We start from the raw sequence: 21,523 nt of genomic DNA on the forward strand, positions 1-21,523 counted from the left end.
CATGTTATTATCATCTACTGGAACATCACAAGGTAACACCATTCATGATGGCAACCATCGAAATTGGGATAAATTTTCATTTACAAACTCCGTAGCCAATAAATATAAATGACTATCAGTAACTTGTTTCAAATCTTTTTCAAACCATAACCGATCACATACTTTGCAAGCGTATCCAAATCTTTTTTCATTAAAATGCTTATGAAAATATTCTGTTGCATTTTCATACCTTGGTTGCGCGATTCTTGTAGGAACGCTTGCACTTGCAAATGATGTGGAAGTATTAACTTGCACTAATTGCTTCTTGCGATTTCTACATTCCCTTATACGTTCAGCAACAGTTTTTGGTATTTTTTGGTGAACTTTGGGTTCATTATCTGATACTTCTATTATTTTACGTTTTCTGTACTGTCTCATATATTCTGCATTATGGAGTCTTTTAGCATCAATCTTATCCATCTTGTACATAGTATGACGTAACAAACTAACGAAACAACAGATTACTTAATAATTCTTATATAAGATAAGTTTTTACCAACACAAAATCATCTACTCCACGACGCAATTCTTCTACAAACGATTCACAGCTGAGCTCTTTCCAGAATAACGAAAGTAATATAACACAATGCCAAGTAATGTGTCTTAGGCAACAATAATGCCAAGTAAACAATTGACGTTTCCAAGGTAACATAACAACGCACTTACACTTTTTCGTTACACTTTTTGCCGAATGACACTGACCCTAAAATATAGACGTATTTACGTCAAAAAAACGTCCCCTTCGAGGGTATCCTCAACCGTCATTTCGCTCCGTAACATCGACAGTTGCCCCACTACCGCTAGCAGACAGCGTCATTACCCTCCCTCACGCGCATTTCACAGCTTATCTCTGAGCGAACGACTAATAAACAGCTAGTATTATTGCAGCTAATGGTACGTCTAGTGTCGTCGGACAAGCCAAAGCTGGGGTCCAGACGAAGTGTCTCCAACTCGTGTTATCAGCGTTTCGAAGCACTGGTATGTATTTCCTGTCTTTTAAACAATAGAATCTATGATATTCGTGGTTTTAATACCGTGTGTACTTGTCGGTAGATACCAACGTTCCGGAGGAAAATATTGTCTCGACTTTTAGTCCTGAAGACGGATACACTGCATCTACGTACTTATAGTTTATTTCAAGTGCAATTTTCCGTTTTCCTACAAATAAAATAACTCACTAAAAGTGAAATCATGCAGAATATGAATTTATGCAGTAATTGCATGATGTAGATAAAGTTTCGAGGAATTTAAGTATTTTCTAATCTCAAGTTCTCTTCAATGTATCCATTTCTTAAACTGGTTTATAAGCAAGAAAGAACCTAAAGATTCAGATACGCTCGTAAATGATCGTCTCTTCCCATTATAATGAGAATTAGGTACATTCTTAGGTACAGATGCCCGACCTCAAAACGATAACTTACAGTAGCTGAAGTACGGGGTCTTGTATCAATGTTCCATTTTTATCAGAAACACGGGGAAAATCTCTCACAGTCTACACACGTAATATAAAAAGGGGTGTTTTATAAGCAACCAATGTTGCAACCAGAGAGAGAAAGAGATGGGTGAACGCTTATTAAAACGTATCACGAAGTTAATGGAACGTCTCCTATTCCCCAGATGGCACTGCTGCTCCAACAATCCCCGCGTTCATCCGCACAACTAAATAGTTTATGTAACAACTGCTTACCAAATTAATTAAATGCACTGTCTGATTATTTTAAACAACAGCAGAAACGAGTACTCCAATTTGAAACAGTGTGAAATAATTAAATTGACAGCCAGGTTCGATTCCCGGCAGAGTCAGAAATTCTCTTGGCTTAGTACAGGGATCTGTGGCGGGCTCTTGTGATCACAATAATGTACCTACAGGTATCATAAGATACAGGATATTCTTGATGAACTGAGGAACTATCAATTTCAGTCCTGAAGATCCAGACATTATTTTCTCCTATAAGTCTACATGGCGCCAAAGCCCAGAAGAACGGTATCGTAAGTCATTCTGTTACAAAATTATTTAAATTTGTAAAACGTTTTCCTAAAAACTCTTTCGGATGAAGCAGACATGGACCGGGAACTTCAACCCTCTGTAGTAATTTCTGTGTGTCGATGTCCGATCCGTATCTAATAACCACGTAGCAATGACGTCACAGAGTAACATGATGAGAATTTTACGGAACAGTCATTCATTCTGTTTTCCACTTTCATTTCCTGAAAAACAGAAAATATTTTTGCTTTTATCAAGTAAAGTATTGCACTAATTTCAGGCTAATGATACAGTAGAAGGTGAAAATCGGAGAACGAAGCGGAAGATCACTTAACCGGGAGAAACGGAAATAACAGAAGACGGTGGCTTTTAAAATCAACGCTCCGTCTACTTTTGCTTATCATTTAATGAAAAAAAGAATACCTTCTAATGCAGAATAAGCAAGGAACGACAAAGCAAGATAAGAAAAGGAAATACACTCTCGTGTTATTTAAGTAATTCACCTCCATTTAAATGTTCAGGGCGAGCTTGAATTGCATTAAATAACTTCGCAAGACACCGCAAGATACGAATTACAAATTACAATAGCTTATATTCGCATGCTAAAAAAAATGTAAATGATTTACACGAAAATGTAATTATGAATAACATAACTCTTGCTGCTTCCTTCTGATTCATTTAAAAATGAGTCACGTAATGTAACGTACGAGTCCTACTCACTCAGTTTTAACAAAAATCATTAGAATAAAATACTAGAGAATGTATCTTCACCATACGCATAATTAGCACCTGTTTTTAATCTCTTTCTCACCACTTAGCCAGGTAAAAACAAAAGTTTTTAAAACATATATTCATATTACCTTATTTATTTCAGAATTCCTGCTGAAAATCCTCTCAGAATTATGAGTAAAAAATGGACGCCATAGTACATCCGTGAGGCAAACATGAACTATTAAATTCAAAGATCTGATTCTGCTTACTGAAGTATCATATATGATTTGAGGTTTCCACAGCGGTGAGTATGATGGTTATATCAATTTTCAAGTGTGATCCACTAACGCATCTTCCTCTGGTTCGCTGTTGCTCGAAGCTACATAAAAATCTATTAAAAAGTTTATGACTTGAAAAGAGGTAGTTTGCGCAAAGATTATTTTCGATTCTCTGGTCCTTTTCTGTTAAACACACGCAAATAATGCTTTATTAAAACGTATTCCTAAAATAACAGGACTGGCATACTGAAAACCTTCTCAATTATTCAACAGATAGCCTGTTATTAATAATATTAATTAAGTCTCATAGGAACAGGCTGAATTGAAATAGGTAATGATAGGGTAAAATGGCTGACTCTTGTGAACGCAATCATAATTACGTATTATTTATTCAGTATATGCAACAATTTTATATGCGATAAAGCACTGAGAGATCAAAATATATTGATCTATCTATTATAAAAATTTGTGATTCCTCGTTGTCAATAAATTACGTCATCAGCAATGCCGAGTACAACACAACAATGTCGAGTACAACACAACAATGCCGAGTACAACACAACAATGCCGAGTTTAGTGTCTTACTCAAGATTTTAAAACGCAACCAACCCCCCCCCCCCGAAAGGGAGTTGGTTGCTTTTTAAACACTTGATCAAGCTCCCCCGAAAAAGGGGGTTGGTCAAGTATTTTAACCCTCCATTCGGGGGGGTTTAGTTCAGTTTCTTACACAAGATTTTAAAAAGCAACCAACCCCTTCGGGGGGGTTGGTTGCTTTTTAAACACTTATTCAAGCTCCCCCGAAAAATGGGGTTGGTCAAGTATTTTAACCCTCCATTCGGGGGGGTTTAGTTTAGTTTCTTACACAAGATTTTAAAAAGCAACCAACCCCTTCGGGGGAGTTGGTTGCTTTTTAAACACTTGATCAAGCTCCCCCGAAAAATGGGGTTGGTCAAGTATTTTAACCCTCCATTCGGGGGGGTTTAGTTTAGTTTCTTACACAAGATTTTAAAAAGCAACCAACCCCTTCGGGGGGGTTGGTTGCTTTTTAAACACTTGATCAAGCTCCCCCGAAAAAGGGGGTTGGTCAAGTATTTTAACCCTCCATTCGGGGGGGTTTAGTTTAGTTTCTTACACAAGATTTTAAAAAGCAACCAACCCCTTCGGGGGAGTTGGTTGCTTTTTAAACACTTGATCAAGCTCCCCCGAAAAAGGGGGTTGGTCAAGTATTTTAACCCTCCATTCGGGGGGGTTTAGTTTAGTTTCTTACACAAGATTTTAAAAAGCAACCAACCCCTTCGGGGGGGTTGGTTGCTTTTTAAACACTTGATCAAGCTCCCCCGAAAAAGGGGGTTGGTCAAGTGTTTTAACCCTCCATTCGAGGGGTTTAGTTTAGTTTCTTACACAAGATTTTAAAACGCAACCAACCCTCCCGAAGGGGTTCGTTGCTTTTTAAAAACTTGACCAACCCCTCCGAGGAGCTCCGAAAGGAGCGTTCTGCCCTAGTATAAAAAAATGTGCAAACGGAATAAATAAAACATAGTATTGACTGTCAAACACATAAACAATGGAAGGTTAGAGATCTTCTGAAATCGGTAACGCACCTTGGTTCATGACAATCCGGATAATTTATTCTTTTGTGAATGGAGGTGTTTACTGCACGTGGGTTATATTAACTGAAATAAAATTCACTGCACGATTTAGCCCTTACGATAATGAAATCAAGGAGGAGTAGATTTGTGAAATATGTACAATGCATAGAGGAGATCGGAGAGTTGCGGTTCTCGTGGACTGGAACTCAGCGCACCTTTAACGTGAGACAGAGTACCAGAGTCTGCCGGAAATCAAACCCCGGTCGTCCCCCAACTTACAATACGAAATTATTTTATATAAAATTCATGAGTGTTCGCTTTCGCGTGTGTTTCCACCAAATAACACATCCATATTCCAATGGAATATTTCCATTGTGGAATATTAAAAGATGGATTGTGGGTACTGAACATGTGTCTGCTTCCTGTGTTGATCTAATCAAACACCGGAAATTAACATTTTAGGAGATACCAACTTTTAAATTGTTTCTGCTTTCATGCTTTATGTCAAATTAAAAGGACAATGAATTCATTAGAAAAAGTGCACGACATTATTTATGCTATATTACTGTAATTAAATAAATTTCTAGAATGTAAATTTATATTAACTTTTATTTGTTTTTAACGACCTGAACGAATTCCACAGAGCAGCATTCTTCTAGAAAGCTGACAATAGCTCTGAGTATCGAACATCTTCGTAAACTAAATCCATCAGCACAGAACTGACACGAGCTCGCCAAATAGCGTTTAAGACAGTTTTGTAGGTAAATTAAATAACATATTCTAAAAATAATTTTAAATAAATTTGTCTTCTTTATTCATTTACTTAGAAATCTCCCGCGAACATCCAAACTTTAATAGCATTGTCAGAACAGATGTCCCTTTATGCCTATTATTTTCGAAAGTTTGTGTTGTTTTAAAAATAAAATTAATTTACATAACATAAAATATTAATCATAAGTATATTAATATATTTTCCCTGACAGAAGTGCCATTGGTAACTATTTTCATATAATTTTACATTGGGTTTATTTATGATAATGAAAATATGTGATATTTACATCTGTACTATGACTTTATGCCACTCTTTCATCCAAAAACAGTTTCGTGTAACATGCAGATTTGTCCTCGAGATTATCTCGAAGATACAAAAGTCGCAAAGTGCCTGCCTTCTTGTGGCTACAAAAATACCGTCGCGTGTTCAGAAGTGATATCCCACGTTCTCACGAGTACCAAGACTATATTTTCTTCCGGGATTTTACTCCGCATACGCAGTAAGCATCTCTGAAACGTCGGTCTATTTCTACCAGACTACATAGCGTGACGTCACATCAGAGTCATCTTCATGTGTGTAGAATCTTCAACATAGAAAAAAATTTCTAATCACGTCACTGTCATGAATAGTCAAGACATGTTTATCATCTATTTAAAATACATTAGACACGCTACAGTAAATATAAAATACATAAAACTTTCTTCCCAAATTAACTTAGATCAGCAGACAGACATGCAAATGAACGAAAACATAATAAAATATTAACGTTTTGAATCCAAGTAGGCCGCATGCTGATAACACCGAAGAAGTATTCCGACCATTAAACGCAAAAGCGAAACAGTCTTTATAGTAATCCTCGAACCTAGGCGCTTAACATAGTTTGCGAGGGAGACCGGGGGGGGGGGGGATTTAAAGCCCGTAACAGCTTCCATTTAGAAGCATCGCGTACACACACACACACACACCGACTGCCAATAATTCGGTTGTTTTGTTACTCTACAGTCCTGACTCGCAGAAGAGAAAAGCTTTTAACAGCGGCTCTTAGGCAAAGCAAACTTAGTAGAACGGCGCTCAGAGTAATCTGCTACGTTCCGTGATACAGGCATTGCAATCACCTTGATTATAAGGATTTTTAGGCAAAAAAATCTGGTAACATATAACACGTTTTACACTCAGCTTATAGACGTTTATGTATGTCTCTACATATACTCTTGTGCAGAAAAAGACCTAATGCAAATTAGTGCAGTCACATATAAAAACCAATTATGCCTGCCTTCCAGTAATAATTTCAGGTCTGGTATATTACGTTACAGTACTGCAAGTCGACAAATATACAAACAGAACCAGGACCAATTTAAAGTTGACTGGTCAGAGCATTTTAGCAGTAATTCTTCATAAAGAGCGGTTTATGGAACTGGGTCATGACCCTTCCCAATGGCAGGTGTTTGGTATTAGCCGCATTTAACTAAGGATTCTGTTACCATAGCGTTTAATTTTAAATTAATTTAGTTCAGTCTCATCTGAGAAATTTTTGTATTTAATAAAGTTCAATGCATATGAATTCGAGCTGTAGAATAGAAAATATCACATGCGTGTGTGTACACACACAACATATCTGTGATGTTTTGTCGAAACGTCGATCTTATAGGAAGGCATCTTTAAAGCCACTGTGATTGCTTTATTTCTACAACTGTGAGGTATAGCCATTCTCCTGGTAGTAATTCAACATAAGATCCGCACTTAGCACAGATTTATGAAATAAAATAGCTCCTAAGATGCAGCCTCTAATTCTACTTATCTTAAACTGACCAATTTTGGAGTTGAAAATGTACTGACCAAACATTGCAGGTACACAGTTTTGAAAATCCCCCGTTTGATATAAATCTGTGTCAATTATATAAACTAATGTTTCACTACGCTTCTGAAAACAGTGCAACATCTAAACATCGCGTTAACGTCACTTTACCTGCGTTCAAAAGGAATCTGACGTATTTCATAGATTACTCTACACTGCTCCTACTAGTTACTACCTACAGCTACAATAAAATAACAGAAACTTCGATCAATACGGTACGAGGACACTTACGCTAATAATATGGTTCCTGTAAATTACAGGGAGAAACCAAAACTAAGGAAATGGAGGTGTGTAAGTAGTAAAGCTACGCTGAGTAAAGTAAAGTAAAGTTAAGTTAAGTTTGTCCCACTATGCGCCATGCATGCGCTTGGGGTGAGAGGAGGTATAGCTCCTCCCTTCCTTGACCTCGGCACTAGATGGGGTGAGTGGTCAGCATCACGCCCCGGCCGGCTTTACCCCCTGGAAAGGACCCCGGTACCCATTGTAGAGGAGGCTGGGTGGGCCCCAGAACCGGTCTGGACGCAGAGGCCAGAGGAAAAATCCTCTGCCCCCGTCGGGGATCGAACCCCGGTCGTCCAGCCCGTAGCTAGTCACTATACTGACTGAGTTATTCCGGCTCATAAAGCTACGCTGAGTAAAGTAAAGTAAATTTGTCCCGCTATGCGCCATGTAGGCGCTTGGGGTGAGAGAGGGGGTAGCTCCTCCCTTCCTTGACCTCGGCACTAGATGGGGGTGTGTGGTCAACATCACGCCCCGGCCGGCTTTACCCCCGTGAAAGGACCCCGTTACCCATTGTAGAGGAGGCTGGGAGAGCCGGTATGGACGCAGAGGCTAGAGGAAAAATCCTCTGCCCCCGTCGGGGATCGAACCCCGGTCGTCCAGCCCGTAGCTGGTCACTGTACTGACTGAGTTATCCCGGCTCATAAAGCTACGCTGAGTAAACTTGAAAAACAAAAGCGAAATTAACTCCTGTTTCAGGAATCTCATGTACGTTTAAGCGATGGTGCCATGTCTGCAAAATCGCGTACACTCTCAGTCACACAAAGGTCTGTACATCCCGTGCTTCATTCTTTGTTCCAAAAACGACACGCGCCCTTTGATCTAATCTCTTAAATCTCACAAGAATCTCCAAAAGAAGCCAGACCCCACGTTAAATAGCAAAATTGTGGCGGTGCGTCATCTTTCGATGTCAGCGGAATCCACGGCCATTGTACAAGCGATGGTGGGACATTGATTCCATTTTGTCTGACACAAGAACAGCAGAGTGCGAACACCAAACACAAAGATTCTGTACGGTATGACTGACAGACAGACTCATTGGCTGACTGGCTAGTACAGAAACACAGATATGAAACAAAAACTTTAGTCAAGAAAACCCAGAAACATTTACAACATATCGAATGTAGCAGTGTGGCGTGTTCGTCGAAAGAAACTAAGAACTTATGAAATAAAATCCGAAATGATTGTCGCTGAGTTCGAAACACATCTTAACGCTGCATATGAAAATACGTACGGAATAAATCCCGATTACACAACGAGATATTTCGTTCTTATCAAGCAAAACGTTAAAGACAACTTGTAGTTATATCGAAATTAGGCTTTATATTCCGACACGAAAAGAAATTAAACATTCTGGCAGCAACAGAAAAGGCGTTAAGTGGAAGGGTGAAACAGAGAAAAACCACGCAAAACCTCAGTCAAGGCAGTGGATATCGGGACACATTAGATTTTATCTTCTTCATTTTAACGACGATTAATCAGAAGAATCATGGCCTGTTTCAAGACTCTACAAACTAACAATATTGCCAGGTGTGTCTGAGAAAGAACATTAGACATCAGACATTCTATTGGTTTAATGCAAGATTGAACATGTATTGCACGCACGTATTTTGGTAGTGATTTTAACGCAGGATTAAGACCATATTGCATACATTTAACATCCAGCGCTGAAATCTAGACGCGATTAAAATTACCGTTACTTTTAATCAGTCCTCGCTTGCACTGTGTGTCGGTTTGACCTTTATGCGTGTAAGTGAGCAGGGGTAGATCGGATATCATCCTAATGGGGGTTTTAAACGTGACGTATTAGAGTTTGCTTTTCTAAAAGCGTTGAAATAAATGATGAGTATTTGATAAAAGTGGCAAAACAAATGTGCAAGAACTTGATCGACCGATTCCAGGGCTGGAACCGATTAGTCAAGCATTCCGAAGAAAATGTTCTATATTGTCCATATAACAAGAAACTCTTTCTCATTTTTCAAATGAGTGTAATTACCGATTATATCAGTAACATTATTGGAAGTGGTAAATATCAGAAAGTAATTTGTACGTGTTACTTGCAGTCAAATACAGTCAAATGAAGAAGGGACACAAACACTTGCCATCGCTTTTTTAGTTCTCCGTTCTCTGTTCCAGACGGTAGATACAATTTAGACACACTGTGAGTAAATGGTCCTTGGACACCGACTACATATGTTTGTAGTGCACTTTAATGCTTGAAAACGAAGTTACGAATGCAAGATACTTTTTGAAATAGGTTCAAATGAATAGCTGGTGTAACTTGTAGAACACTTTTATTGAAGAACTAAGTTATTAGAACTATCGGTTTTCTACAAATGCTATCATACGTCTATGAAGGTGTAAGACCAAATCTAACTAAACACTGATATCTGGTAGTCCAAAAAACCTGATGGAATACTAATATTTTGTGTTACAGGAAAGAATTTATGGAAGTGTGACGGTTCAACTACCAAGCAATCAAGGAAGCCTGTGAGAATACAAACATTTCACAACACTTTTCGAGGCACATTGGAACGTTGTGATTTTGAACTATTCCGTTTGTAACTGACTGTGAAAACGACAATTTTTATATTAGTTTGAAATTCTTGTATTTTTTAGGCAAAAACTATTCCACTTTTCGGAACTTCGAAGAACGCACCGCGCCATGTTTGTTCCGCTGTTTTTCGCCGTAATTTGCAGAGCAGCCCTTTCGTTTCTGCAAGTCAATTTTCGTGAACACCCTTTGATGGAGTGCACTAAGTACATCAGCGAAGAACACTTCACTCCCGGGCGTCCTCTCGTGATAGTCCTGCATCTTGCTGAAGAAGATTCAACTAGCGAAGAAGTTGGGTATTTGATAGAAACACTTCAAAAGTCAATCCGCTGGCCAATACTCGTGTTGAACACTGCTTATGAGATCGAAAGAAACATGAGAACTTAAATAAACCCTCATGGAAGTTATATTATTTTGGCATCAGGAGCTTGCCAGGAGTTTAATAAATTTACTGAACATATTTCTAAGCAGTTGGCAGGCTTGACTGAAAGGGACTCATGGAATCCGAGAGCTAGATTTGTTGTTCCAGTAATGAACGCCTGCCCACATTATAACACTACATATCTTTCACGAGCTATACTCAACTAACTCTGGCTCCACAAAGTTACAAATAGCGTTGTTCTCTTTTCGGAGTCAAAAGACCAAGCAACGAAGGTTATCCAAGAACACGAGACTAATTCGGCTCAAGATACACAATGCAGTTTACACACGTGGCTGCCTTACGAGAATTCAGAGAGATGCAACCCAATAGAAGGCACTGTGCCTCTAAAGATACTCTCGGCACGAAATTTGAACGATGTCAGAAACGGCGGGATATTCCGAGGAAATTTCGGAAAGAATTTAAACCGATGTCCCATCAAAGTGCTACTCAGAGAGGGGTACCCTTACGTGGTATCGCAACTCATTTGGAATAAGACTTCTGGGACGTATTCTGGTGAAGTGTCTGGTTGGGAAATAGAATTGGTGAAAGTAATCGCTGAGACATTGAACATGACTATTGTACCTCTGCCTGCACACTATCCAAATAGTGTATAGAAGTGGACGTTTTAAAGGCAGGACTTGATGACGGAAATGCACATGTAGCAATTGGAGGGGTCAATACACTAGAAACACTTCCGTACAATCTGGAAGCCACGCAGAGCTACTACAAAATAAAAACAGCTTGATGTACACCGTGTGCTATTAAACGTCCAAGATGGAGTCGTATCTTCGGGATATTTTCTGCAGACCTTTGGGTTTCTTTCATTCTCTCAGTTGTCCTGGATGTAATTTTAATGGTCTGCATTTCCAAACATGAACGAAGATTCTACTTGTCTGAATTCGAAGCTTACAGGAATGTTAATAGCATTACAGACAATATTATAGCAGTGTTGCTGGGGGTGTCAGCAACTACACAACCTCGTACGAGTCCACTTCGAGTGTTCTTCTTTTCGTGGGTTTGTTACAGCGTCGCATTCAACACCGTGTTCCAGGCCTATCTCACTTAATTCCTTATCGATACAGGATATGAAGAGCCGATTAAAACAATAGATGAAATGTTAAACTCTGGAAGGAAATTTGATTTCAGCAAAGAGAACCAGATATTCCTGAACGACTCTACCGATTCTGTGAGCAAGAAAATTTTGAAAGGCATGGTAATCTGTCCTGACTCCGAAGCGTGTCTCAACTGGGCAAGAACACACCAAAATATTTCGACAGTATGTGCGGATGTATACACAATGTACACGAAATCAATTGGATTGTCAACAGATGAAAACAACAGGCCTTTGCTTTGTGACCTGGACGATGGTGACGTCGTGAATTTGGAAATAGTAATGGCAGTCCTGAAGGGAAACCCGCTGCTAGAACATATTAATGACGTCATAGACAGAATTGTGGAGGCAGGCATTTTTATGCAATGGACAAACAGATTTATTGACGAGGCAAAAATTTCGACTAAGGCAACTCTGTCTTACCCGTTAGGCGACGAGTATCTTAATATCAGCATCAAACACATGCAATCAGCCATTTATCTATTAATGTTTGGCTGTGCACTTGCATTTCTTTCTTTCTTTATAGAAATCGCATGGCACAAACTGATCTCAAAAAGACGTCTGTCCCATGTGAAGACAAAAAACACATCGCGTGAACAAGTGGAACTATTTGTAAATTATGTACTTCATCATATCAAATGTGACACACGAAACACAGAATGAGTGTATACTGTGTACACTAAATTGGCACTAAAGGTTTATGATATGAGTAACGACGGGAGAAGTTTGTACCATAGTCGTTCTTAAACGTGAAAAATCACATGAAGAAAGATTAAGTGTAAAACTGTCTAGTTCAATCTCAACTATTCATTCGTGATGTGTATAAAAGAAGTGGCCTACGCTAATACTTCGCTTTCAGTGTCTAGTAAAATATGTAAGAACTATTAAAAATCTTGCATATCCTGATCGTTACGGTTTTTAGTACTTCCAAAGTCTATGCAGTAGATATTCTACTGACTTGGTACGTTTTCCAAATAATTCTTAATCTTCTTTCCCATTTCTACCTTCTAATAGTAACTTCAATAACATTCTAATTCTGTAATTATTAATACCAAGAAACAAACGAACAAGTGGCACATATACGAGTTTTTCACGGCTGTGAGGATAATGACGTTGATTTTCCGGTCAATGGCTCCGGGTAGATTCTAACGAAGGTGCCAACATTTCAGAAAAAATATTGCATCAATCGTCAAGGCTGAAGATGGAGTAATTAAAATGGAAAAAGTACGGTTTTCCAAAGCGTTGATGTCTACCTGCGAGTCTACAAAACGCGAAAACCCAAAGCAATTGAAAATTTACATTTCGGTCTTCATTTCTAGCCTCTGCTAGTTCAGGTCGTTTCAACAACAGTAATTATACTACCAATACATCTTACGTCAAATATGTAATTTCGTTCCTACATTGGGCTAAACTGTCATTTTGCTAGCTTCCAAATGTGTAAAAAATAATCAGCCACTCCCATAATTCAGTTACAAACGTCAATACATCAATATCATAACAAATAACAATCGTGAAAACATTTTTCTGAAACAATGCACGAACACGAAACTGGTACTGAAGTGGTAAATCTTGGGCGATCGGCTGCTTCAACCCGGATCGCAAGTCGATCACTACAGATGTCGCCACTGTCTCCAAGATCAGGGAATGGTGATTACCTCCGAAACGTCTGACACCTATTCTAGACTGGCGTGCCTGATCTAGAAACGTAATCCTCGGCACAAACAAGCAGACGACTGAAGAAAACCTTGGTCCAACTTTCTGTTATCAAGTACAACATCTTGCGTAAGTATGAAGTTTTAATATATTTTGACCCATGAGTTGGAGTAAGTTTGTCCCTTGTTATCAGGGCATGACAAGTCTTCAGGTTGCTGATGAAAGAGAAGGCCTCCAGATACGTCGGGTAGCTGGGGACAGCCGAAAAGGGCATGCCCTCTAGCTTTGAGGTAGAGCGAAGGGCAAACTAGCCAACGAAAAAATAAAGAATATCACAAAATGTTGCACGTATTTTGACTTCTCAAAACAAAATTATCAAGAAAAGAAAGAGAGAGAGAGGTCAGGAACGAAAGGCGAAATAAAGAAAAAGGAGGGTGGAAAAGCGATTAAAGGGCCCAAGCAAGTAATGGGAAAAATAACTGTCAATATCATCATCATTCAGTGGCGTACTACCATAATAATGCGTCGTTTAGTCCGTATTGATACCGTGACCCATGAACTCAGTACTTGGTCACTCAATAGTCACTCGATAGCCGTCATTAGTCATGCATTCCGAAGAAAATGTTCTATATTGTCCATATAACAAGAAACTCTTTCTCATTTTTCAAATGAGTGTAATTACCGATTATATCAGTAACATTAATGGAAGTGGTAAATATCAGAAAGTAATTTGTACGTGTTACTTGCAGTCAAATACAGTCAAATGAAGAAGGGACACAAACACTTGCCATCGCTTTTTCAGTTCTCCGTTCTCTGTGCCAGACGGTAGGTACAATTTAGCCACACTGTGAGTAAATGGTCCTTGGACACCGACTACATATGTTTGTAGTGCACTTTAATGCTTGAAAACGAAGTTACGAATGCAAGATACTTTTTGAAATAGGTTCAAATGAATAGCTGGTGTAACTTGTAGAACACTTTTATTGAAGAACTAAGTTATTAGAACTATCGGTTTTCTACAAATGCTGTCATACGTCTATGAAGGTGTAAGACCAAATCTAACTAAACACTGTTATATGGTACTCCAAAAAACCTGATGGAATTCTGATATTTTGTGTTACAGGAAAGAATTTATGGAAGTGTGACGGTTCAACTACCAAGCAATCAAGGAAGCCTGTGAGAATACAAAAATTTCACAACACTTTTCGAGGCACATTGGAAAGTTGTGATTTTGAACTATTCCGTTTGTAACTGACTGTGAAAACGACAATTTTTATATTAGTTTGAAATTCTTGTATTTTTTAGGCAAAAACTATTCCACTTTTCGGAACTTCGAAGAACGCACCGCGCCATGTTTGTTCCGCTGTTTTTCGCCGTAATTTGCAGAGCAGCCCTTGCGTTTCTGCAAGTCAATCTCGCTGGTGGACGTCATGTACGTTGAGTTCGAACGGGCGGTGTACTCCGTAGTATATCTGCGGAAACGACAGCTCTTCGGCTTAAACGTCGTATATGATATTGATCGGATTATCGAGTCCAGCAGAGATTAACAGAGGAGTGCCGCAAGGATGTCCCCTTTCCCCAACTCTCTTCAACATTTACATGAATGAAATAATAACAAAGTGGCAAAACGAAGAAATATCAGGTATTCCACTATCTAGAAACATAGAACTTCATAATTTATTATTTTCAGACGACGAGGCGATAATGTCAGATACAGAGGATAATTCACAGAAAGCTACATTTCGATTAAATAAAGTTATAAGAGAATATGGATTAACAATCTCAGTAAAGAAAACAAAATCAATGAAATTTAAAGGACCGATTCCATTAAGAAGTAAAATAGTAATCAACAACCAAGCAACAGAACAAGTGAACACTTTCAACTATTTAGGAAATTTGATTTCATATGAGGGAGAAAAAGATATCAGTCACAAATTAAACAATTAATTGAAAAGAACAGGCATAATAAACAATGTGTTTAAACCATAGAAAACTTCAAAGAAAGCCAGATTAAAATTATACAATGCACTAACTCTCCCTACTCTTTTATACGGTAGTGAAAATTGGACGATCAGAGCAGCAGAAATGAAATACACGAGGAAGACAGCAGGATTACAAAACTAATACAGAAATTGTAGAGGAGTTGAAAATAGTTCCAGTGTTAGAAGGAATAGAAAATTATAAAACAAAATGGTTTGAACATGTAGACAGAATGGCAAGAAGCAGGCTAATCAAAATTATAAGAAATTATGTACCAAAGGGAAGAAGAAGAGGTTTTTGGAAAAGTGAAGCCGGAACAGGCCACAAATGGCCACAAACTCCACGAAAGCTACATGATGATGATGATGATGACAAAAATTGGCTTCTAGTATCGGTCACTAAAGTGCTTATAAAGTTTTCCTCAGTTTTGATAGAAAATTTCAGTCTTTGACGTTTCGAAAAAGTAATCACTGTCCGGTAATATACGACCTTCCCTACTGTGTGAGGAAGTTGACTAAATCCATGTGGCTCGAGACATGGATGACGGCAGGCTGTAGCGAACACGGTAACGAAATGTCGCGTTCCATAAAAAGCAGGGAATTCTTTTTCACTAGTTTTAGACTTAATCTTTCTTCATGTGATTTTTCACGTTTAAGAACGACTATGGTACAAACTTCTCCCGTCGTTAATCATATCATAAACCTTTAGTGCCAATTTAGTGTACACAGTATACACTCATTCTGTGTTTCGTGTGTCACATTTGATATGATGAAGTACATAATTTACAAATAGTTCTACTTGTTCACGCGATGTGTTTTTTGTCTTCACATGGGACAGACGTCTTTTTGAGATCAGTTTGTGCCATGCGATTTCTATAAAGAAAGAAAGAAATGCAAGTGCACAGCCAAACATTAATAGATAAATGGCTGATTGCATGTGTTTGATGCTGATATTAAGATACTCGTCGCCTAACGGGTAAGACAGAGTTGCCTTAGTCGAAATTTTTGCCTCGTCAATAAATCTGTTTGTCCATTGCATAAAAATGCCTGCCTCCACAATTCTGTCTATGACGTCATTAATATGTTCTAGCAGCGGGTTTCCCTTCAGGACTGCCATTACTATTTCCAAATTCACGACGTCACCATCATCCAGGTCACAAAGCAAAGGCCTGTTGTTTTCATCTGTTGACAATCCAATTGATTTCGCGTACATTGTGTATACATCCGCACATACTGTCGAAATATTTTGGTGTGTTCTTGCCCAGTTGAGACACGCTTCGGAGTCAGGACAGATTACCATGCCTTTCAAATTTTTCTTGCTCACAGAATCGGTAGAGTCGTTCAGGAATATCTGGTTCTCTTTGCTGAAATCAAATTTCCTTCCAGAGTTTAACATTTCATCTATTGTTTTAATCGGCTCTTCATATCCTGTATCGATAAGGAATTAAGTGAGATAGGCCTGGAACACGGTGTTGAATGCGACGCTGTAACAAACCCACGAAAAGAAGAACACTCGAAGTGGACTCGTACGAGGTTGTGTAGTTGCTGACACCCCCAGCAACACTGCTATAATATTGTCTGTAATGCTATTAACATTCCTGTAAGCTTCGAATTCAGACAAGTAGAATCTTCGTTCATGTTTGGAAATGCAGACCATTAAAATTACATCCAGGACAACTGAGAGAATGAAAGAAACCCAAAGGTCTGCAGAAAATATCCCGAAGATACGACTCCATCTTGGACGTTTAATAGCACACGGTGTACATCAAGCTGTTTTTATTTTGTAGTAGCTCTGCGTGGCTTCCAGATTGTACGGAAGTGTTTCTAGTGTATTGACCCCTCCAATTGCTACATGTGCATTTCCGTCATCAAGTCCTGCCTTTAAAACGTCCATTTCTATACACTATTTGGATAGTGTGCAGGCAGAGGTACAATAGTCATGTTCAATGTCTCAGCGATTACTTTCACCAATTCTATTTCCCAACCAGACACTTCACCAGATTACGTCCCAGAAGTCTTATTCCAAATAAGTTGCGATACCACGTAAGGGTACCCCTCTCTGAGTAGCACTTTGATGGGACATCGGTTTAAATTCTTTCCGAAATTTCCTCGGAATATCCCGCCGTTTCTGACATCGTTCAAATTTCGTGCCGAGAGTATCTTTAGAGGCACAGTGCCTTCTATTGGGTTGCATCTCTCTGAATTCTCGTAAGGCAGCCACGTGTGTAAACTGCATTGTGTATCTTGAGCCGAATTAGTCTCGTGTTCTTGGATAACCTTCGTTGCTTGGTCTTTTGACTCCGAAAAGAGAACAACGCTATTTATAACTTTGTGGAGCCAGAGTTTGGTGAGTATAACTCGTGAAAGAATTGTAGCGTTATAATGTGGGCAGGCGTTCATTACAGGAACAACAAATCTCGCTCTCGGATTCCATGAGTCCCTTTCAGTCAAGCCTGCCAACTGCTTAGAAATATGTACAGTAAATTTATTAAACTCCTGGCAAGCTCCTGATGCCAAAATAATATAACTTCCATGAGGGTTTATTTCAGTTCTCATGTTTCTTTCGATCTCATAAGCAGTGTTCAACACGAGTATTGGCCAGCGGATTGACTTTTGAAGTGTTTCTATCAAATACCCAACTTCTTCGCTAGTTGAATCTTCTTCAGCAAGAGGCAGGACTATCACGAGAGGACGCCCGGGAGTGAAGTGTTCTTCGCTGATGGACTTGGTGCACTCCATCAAAGGGTGTTTACGAAAATTGACTTGCAGAAACGCAAGGATGACATCTTACTTCGATACTATCAGAGCGACTTTGCGTCGCCCCACACTGGTGTTTAAGCGCAACTTCTCGGAGATCTACACGAACACGTTCAATCCGTGGATTGCGAGGACGCTCAATTCGAACAGCGATCTGCAGTTCATACTGGAGGAGTACAGTTGCGCGGCTTACGTTGTTGAGTACGTTAACAAATCAAACTCCGATCGTTTTAACGGGGGACTTCAACATCGACGTACGACGCAACCAGACTCTGGTTGAATTCATGCAACGCGAGTTCCGTCTGCAGTATGTGCCAACGACGCCTACAATATTGGGCAACACTACTATAGACTTGACGTTTATAAGAAACATTAACATCTCAGTTATGCCTTTCGTGTCTAACTTCTCTAACCATCGGCCAATGCTAAACAAAATTATCATCGATTACCAGCTAGGACTCTGTATATTTGTTATGCTAAATAAAAGCCATGTATCCAATTCGTTACTTTCATTTCATTCCCATATCCCAAAGAAATTATTCACCTAAAACCCACGGCCGTGTCCCCGACACAGCCACACCTCGAGATTTTTTATACTTCTTTATTATTTTGTTCAGTTCCTACAGAAGCTGGAGATGTCAAGATATCAGCAGTAATCTGTAAGCGTTCCGATGTCTTTTTGGCTGGATTGAGTTGGGTTAGATTGGGCTGTATTGAGTTGAGTTAGGTTAGGTTAGACTGGGCTGAGTTGGGTTAGACTGGATTGAGTTGAGTTAGGTATTGTTAGACTGGGCTGGGTTGGGTTAGGCTGGATTGAGTTGAGTTAGGTTAGGTTAGACTGGGCTGGGTTGGGTTAGGCTGGATTGAGTTGAGTTAGGTTAGGTTAGACTGGGCTGAGTTGGGTTAGGCTGGATTGAGTTGAGTTAGGTTATGTTAGACTGGGCTGGGTTGGGTTAGGCTGGATTGAGTTGAGTTAGGTTAGGTTAGACTGGGCTGGGTTGGGTTAGGCTGGATTGAGTTGAGTTAGGTTAGGTTAGACTGGACTGGGTTGGGTTAGGCTGGATTGAGTTGAGTTAGGTTATGTTAGACTGGGCTGGGTTGGGTTAGGCTGGATTGAGTTGAGTTAGGTTATGTTAGACTGGGCTGGGTTGGGTTAGGCTGGATTGAGTTGAGTTAGGTTAGGTTAGACTGGGCTGGGTTAGGTTAGGCAGAGATTGAGTTGAGTTAGGTTAAGTTAGACTAGGCTGGGTTGGGTTAAACTGGATTGAGTTAGGTTAGATTAGGCTGGGTTGGGATAAGCTGGATTGAGTTGAGTTAGGTTAGGTTAGACTGGGCTGGGTTTGGTTAGGCTAGATTGAGTTAGGTTAGTTTGGGCTAGGTTGGGTTAGGCTGGATTGAGTTGAGTTACGTTAGGTTAGGTATATTAGACATTATCCACATCTCGTCGTTTGGCCCCGTGACAGTTTTCGCTGCTACGCTCGGCGTTGGTTTGCGTTTTTGTATTGAGCTGCTGTATTCCCTATTTTTTTGGCCTTGTGACTTTTCGGCGTCGATTTACTTGAATCCTGTCGTGTAGCTTGCGTGGACTTCAATTGTTTTACGAGTGTTATGGCAACTATTTTTTGGGGGGCAAACACATTATATTGAAGAAAGTTCATAATATTCATTTGAAAGGGCACGATATTCTCCTCCGATTGGCGTAGTCAGATCAAGTAGTTGTGAATGGGTGTAGGTAAAGTAGGCAATAAAAAAGGCACATTACGGAATGACCGTCAGCCGTCTGGAACAGCGTTCCTACTTGGAAATAGCAGTGCTTCGCGGCAGAAATGCGACTGAATGTCACTCAGAGCTTGTGGGAGCTGTGGGATTTCATATACTTGTTGCCGTCTCTGATAGCTTCGTGCAAATTAGGTACTATATTGAGTGAGAATATTAGAAAAAAGCCCAATCTGAGAAACAAATTATATTGAAATCCAGTAGTTGTCAGATACAACAAGAAACATGTTAATGTGCAATTAATACCTTCCGTGAGAATAATGTAAACTAATATTTAATGCAACTAACAAGTTGAATAGCTTAAATAAAGCTCTGCGTAATCTCGTACATACATAACCACTTAAGTTTGCCTCGTTCATGCACGTCCTGCAGTTAAAGCATTACGTGGTTAATGTAATGCCCGTTGGACTGCAAGACCTGTCCAAGAACCATCAAATCCCCAAAAAATAAACTACAAAAAGTAGAATATTTCTTTAAAAACTATTAGTCGCTTAACTAAAATAAATTCCTGGTATATGACGGAACCAGAAGTTTCATTACCGTGTGGTTTCTATCCTATTCAATATTAATTCAGTGTGCACTCTGCAAACTTCATTTTTCTGTAAGCAACATCTTTCCAATGGGTACCGGGATCCTGTTCCGGGATGGGGTGGGGTAAAGCGCGGCCGGAGCGTGGCGCTGATTACTGACCCTCATCTGTTGTCGCGGTTACGAATGAGTGGGAGTTATGCCGCTCTCTCCCCCAAAGCGCCTTCATGGCGTGCAGCGGGACCTTTTCTGTTTACTTTTTCGATTAACATTTTTTTTCAATGTACGCTTAAACAACCCTTTGTCCCATTCTTTCCAGTTTCTCGACTAGTAAATCGCTTTATGCATTTCTCATCACTCACATTCATGCCACATTCTGCGCCCAACTTCTCTTCCTTGAATTGGTGATCCTAATAATATTTTTTGAAGTACAGGTAATAAAATTCTCCACCTGCTACCAAATATTCTCCTCAAACGCCCTCAGTCACTTAAGGAGAGGCCTAGATCCACGCGACACTTCGTAGACAAAGATGCCTTAAGAGAGATCTGAGGTTCTCACGGCAGCGAGTATGAAGATGGCGGTCTTCTAGGTTGTTTGCCACCTGTAGTCTGACAGAAGGGCGACTTCCCTGATTATGGAGGTGCGAAGCACCTCTGAAACGTCGGTAAACTTTTACCGGAGTACACGGCGCAGAATCCCAGAAGACAAGCAACAGTGTGTTTCACGAGGACTACCACCTCGTGGCGTTCCACAGTAAAATAATTTTCTACACATGCAATTCTTAATTGCGCTTCTAAACATTTTCATTGACACTTTAAGTTGGAGTCCATGCAAAGCGGACGCCGCAATAATACGCTATTAAATCTGATATGAAATTTTCACGGCGACTGAAGAAAATGAAGTCTCCTGAGGCGAACAGTGTTGTCAGCATGGAAATGGCTCCACGTTTAGGAGACTGTCGCTGCCTCCATCAACAGAGATTGGTGTTGTTACACGCAGTTGAAATGTGTGGACCGAGACATGTGAGTTAATTTATGACATGCATCCGACTTTGAAGCGTCTGGTGTTCGTAACTAGACGGCGAGATACAGAGGCGAGGTTTTCACTGCTGTAAGTGTGAATACGGCTGTATACTGGTAGACGCTTTCCAGCATTTTAGAGGTACTTGCTGTCTCCATCGTCAGAGATGACTTCTAGCAGAGTATACTGTACTTACTAAAGAGGAGTCTGAGTGGG

The 21,523-nt window shown here is 39.7% G+C and overlaps 2 long non-coding RNA genes across 4 annotated transcripts; both read left to right on the plus strand.

The window, feature by feature from the left end:
* Positions 1 to 534: 534 nt before the first annotated feature.
* LOC147872039 (uncharacterized) lies at positions 535 to 11,593 on the plus strand. Of its 2 annotated transcripts, XR_015538001.1 has the most exons (4): positions 535 to 1,017; positions 2,304 to 2,517; positions 2,898 to 3,038; positions 9,945 to 11,593. It is a non-coding gene; the product is annotated as an uncharacterized LOC147872039 (long non-coding RNA). The 2 variants fall into 2 exon arrangements; XR_015538002.1 differs by lacking the exon at positions 2,304 to 2,517 and having other exon boundaries at positions 539 to 1,017.
* A 670-nt stretch (positions 11,594 to 12,263) lies between these two features.
* LOC147872040 (uncharacterized) lies at positions 12,264 to 18,481 on the plus strand. 2 transcript variants are annotated; one of them, XR_015538000.1, is made up of 2 exons: positions 12,264 to 14,071; positions 14,370 to 18,481. It is a non-coding gene; the product is annotated as an uncharacterized LOC147872040 (long non-coding RNA). The 2 variants fall into 2 exon arrangements; XR_015537999.1 differs by having other exon boundaries at positions 12,264 to 13,375.
* The last annotated feature ends 3,042 nt before the right edge of the window (positions 18,482 to 21,523 follow it).

This window comes from Zootermopsis nevadensis, unplaced genomic scaffold, assembly GCF_977971745.1.
Source record: "Zootermopsis nevadensis isolate Lab colony 2312 unplaced genomic scaffold, Znev_1.0 Znev_ptg000031l, whole genome shotgun sequence".
Taxonomy (NCBI): Eukaryota; Metazoa; Arthropoda; class Insecta; order Blattodea; family Termopsidae; genus Zootermopsis; species Zootermopsis nevadensis.